Here is a 4,329-nt window from a genome sequence, read left to right as displayed (position 1 = left end):
TGACATCGTACTTAGCTTGAAACCTAAGCAATGGCACGTTTGAATATGATACGCTTTTGTTTTTGGAGTGGTCTTTAAAAAGTGGTTTCGTTGATGCTAATCATTTCATTCAGATGCGGTGTAAAAGATTACGCACAAGCAGGGCTTTTCCTTCAACTAATGTTATGGCCACTGGTTTGATTAAAGAAACACATCTAAAACTAGTTTTTTTTTTTTACTTTCGCCTGGTTGTTACGGCAAATGCGTTGCAAACCTAAATCATTTTAGATTTCTAAAGACGGCAATTAGACGTTTTCACCATACACTTCGATTCTAGTTCGGCTTAGCAACGACAGTCACTACATTTTTTTAATATGAGGATTTATCAAGGCGAAAGGCTTGAGTGTCCCGTTGCGTGGCACCTTCGGCGAAGCACGTCTGGCGAATGAAGTCGCACAAAAACACACATGGCCAACGTCACTAATGACGTCATCATGAGGTCATGTTGTGACGCCATCATGTTACAGAGATCTCCGAAATTACTGACGCCATCATGACGTCATATTACGGCACCGTCACATGAAGACGCCATCGGTTATAATATTGTACTGGTAGAGCGCAGCTCAGTTTAAGCATGAAGAAAAAGAGGCAACAGCGAAATAAAAACACAGGCATTAGGATGAGCGCTAAACTTCCAACTTTTGTTTATTGCATGACCCTACAGCACATTATATGGCTCACCTCACATGCACAGGTGACGCTGCAACCTGACCAAAAAACTACACATGTGGCGCAGCACACATGACCAGAAAACGCAGTTTACATAAATATCACATTAACAATTCTACGTCCGCACTTCACTGCACACGCTCAAGAAAATTGATCTCTTTTTCAGATAAGCCTATAGATGGCGCACTTACACACAGCGTCACACATTTCGAAATAGAATTCGCCTGGATGATCTCACGTGTCAACTGACTACGACTGCGGCCCAAAATGACACAACGGTCAAACAATGGAGTGAATGCACACGTCTTACAATGCATAGCCAGAAAACTGCCTGAGGAAACCTTGTTTTTTACATTGCACAAATGCTCGCGCAGGCGGTCTTTGATACACCTACCCGTCTGTCCTATGTAAACTGCATCGCACGACAGAGGGAACACATACACGACAGCTAGAGAACATTCAACAAAACTAGTCACATGCCTCTTTCCACAGGCGGGTTGCGATTCCTTCTTAGGACTCTTCAGCTTGCGTAGTCGACTTTGTTTCTGCGGAGCAGAGAACACTACGCGGACGCTTTCTCTCAGGGCTATCTTCTTCAAATGGTGTGATACTTTATACACATACGGCATGACACAAGTTTCTCCAGTATCCATCACATGTCATCACCCTATGGCCGCTAGTTTCGCAGGACAAAGCAAGCGATTAGCCCTGCAGGCTATCCAGCGTTATTGCAGGTGTCAGTGGCTGAGTGCTTCTTGCATAGTCTACGTAAGCGGGGACGTCCGCAGAACAATGATGTGGCCTATACTGTGTAGTTTTTTGGTCATGTTGCGGAGTCACGTGTGCTGTGAGGTGAGCCAAATAATGTGCTGTAGGGTCATGCAATAAACAAAAGTTGTAAGTTTAGCGCTCATACTGTTGCCTGTGTTTCCTTCTTAGCTGTTGCCTCTTTTTCTTCGTGCTCAAACTGAGCGGCGCTGTACCAGTACGATATTATATTGCACCAACTTGCACAAACTGCAGTACTTGCAATCGATTGAGATAGTTGCTTGGTCAAAGATGGGCCGATACTGGAGGATGCACAACACCATCTGAGGTGCACAAAGCTTCAGGAAGGGGGGGAATGAACGCACTTGACTGAGAACATCAAGATAATAAATTCATGTCACTCACACTGCGGCTGGTTATGTCTTGCAAGAAGTGTGGTCACCAGTGCATAACTTAAAGGGGCCCTGCGACACTTTTGCGACTGCCTTATTTAGCACCGCAAATGCGTGTAGTTATGAATGCCGAGACGAACGCAAAAAGAATATGCAAATTGGTGCACGAAAAGTGAAGTTATTAGTCCTCAAAGTTCAAAACTCAAGCAGACGACGACGAGAAACGTTTTTTTCGGATTTCACTCTCCCGCTGACGTCAAAGACCGGTTCCAATCACCGCGCGCGTCTTATAAAGAAATACCGGAAATGTCACCTCATGGTGGCCTTCACACAGTACATTGCTACCCCTCTTTTGGACGGCGTTGTTACCATGCTTACGACAAACCACGTGCGTCAGTTAGCAGACGCTCCCATGATTGGTCGTGTAGTGCACAAAATGAGTCTGGAAGACCTAACAGACCTCGAGCGCGAGCTCTATTTGCGACGAAGTGATTGCTTGCATGCCGTGCACGCCATTGCAAATTGAAAGTGCGTCGCTGAGCCCCGCGCAACGCGAGGATGGACCCATGGGCCCAGACGAAACGCTAACGCCCGATGACGCGGAAGGCGTCTGCCGGTAAGCGTTTAGAATTTTTTTTTTTTCGTTGACAGCATCGTGCCGAACTGAGCGTTGCGTGTTTCGGAGGTGCCGGTGTGGCCGGTGTCGCTCGATGCCACAGACAAAACGCGGAAGAGTATCGTTTGATTACCATTCCACAGCGCACCTAGCGTCGTGTTCGTTGTTTTGAAAATATGTCAGTTAGAAACGGGAATCATTTGTTTCTGAGAAAGCATAAAAAGGGGTTTTGTTTCTCTTAGGCCTCCGTAATATGACCAAGCTTCCACCATATGAATATTGCACGTCACGTGTCGCGTCAAGCCAATCAAAAACGAACGGTCTTTGTCGTCACTGTCACGATATCACGTCACTTCCTGTAACAGAAATAGCCGATGTGTGTCGCCATAGTGTGAAATCAAGGTAGTTTATCCCGTGAATTAAAATTATAACCGCTTCGATTTCGGCGTTGCCACTTGCGCAACAATATCGGTGCATTCCACAGTACCAGAAGAACCGATGAAAAAGACATGCTCAAATTGTGTCGCAGGGCCCCTTTAAGCCTTTGTTCATACTTATTTTATCAAATTCATCTATTTATTCGAATTAAGCTGTGGCATTACCAGAGCAGGCAGCTCCTTAAGTTTGTTTTATTCTTATAAATTGCTTAAAGCGGTACTGTTTCACAACAAATGGTGCACGGCATCTGTATGAGTTTCATGATTAACTCTGCAGAATGCATAGGCCTTCAGGCAATGCAGTGTGTTTTGCCACATTGAACACCCTGTTTCTGCTATCCGCAAGAATTGCAAATAAAGCTAACGTGTCGTGTCAGCTCTCAAAAACACATCCACTTTGCAGCGAAAGTTCGCGAACAGATGTGCAGATGCTAATGTGCTATTGTAAATATCACCTACTAAAAGTATGTATGCTTGTTATGTCATCCCCTTGTTGATATAAAATAATTTCCCTCTGTCTTTCAGTGAGGATGAAAAGACCTGTTTTGATTCTAATGAGTTCATATTCTCAATGAATTCACAGTATGTTCCAAATACACTTTTAAGCCTCTCATAAATGTGACCAAAAAAAGTGTATTTCATGTGGATGCACAGAAATGGAGATGAGCATTGAATTTGTGTCTTTTTTTGTGTATGCATAGGACAGCACTTTGATGACCTACAGTGCCAATTTGGCAAGTGTGAAAACTGGTACTGCTGTTCACTTCTTGCTGGGATATTTTGTTCAAGATTAGAATATGATGTAACAGGGCCAAAAAAGGGTGAATTCCTGGTCTTGATTCATATTGTTACAAGTATAATTGCTGTAATAACACCCTGTTATGCTGTTATACTGTAAGAGGATTCTTTTATACTCTCCTTATATCTAATTGTGTTATAGCTCATTACTGTAGTGCCAGACATCATTGTTGGTACTGCTTCATTTCATAAAATGCAGGCAATGCTATGAAAGTTATGGAAATCATTTAAGCATCACTCTGCACATTTTGTAGTGCAGTTGTTTTTCATATGTGACACTTTCTAGCAAAAAGTAACTATACTTCACATATTACAACTACTTTTGGATGTAAGGTTTGTCAAATCGTGTGTGGTACATATTAAATTTGCATTTCCAGTTTGGCGGCCCTTTGGGCATGAGCACTATTTGTAGCGGCCACAGGTCGCAGAAGCATACCACTCTACTCATAATGCCTTTAAAAAACAATAAGCATAGGTATGTCTTTCAGAAGTGATGCACTATTTTTGGTTCTGCTAATCTGTATTTAAAGGGGCATATGGTGACGTGAATGTCGTCCATCCATTTCAGTGAATTGGTCATATTTGCAATGGTTTTGAAAGGCTGGTTTCA

This window comes from Rhipicephalus sanguineus, unplaced genomic scaffold (genome assembly GCF_013339695.2).
Source record: "Rhipicephalus sanguineus isolate Rsan-2018 unplaced genomic scaffold, BIME_Rsan_1.4 Seq4073, whole genome shotgun sequence".
In the NCBI taxonomy this organism is placed as follows: domain Eukaryota; kingdom Metazoa; phylum Arthropoda; class Arachnida; order Ixodida; family Ixodidae; genus Rhipicephalus; species Rhipicephalus sanguineus.
The sequence above is the reverse complement of the archived record's forward strand: the minus strand, read 5'-3'. Positions refer to the sequence as shown.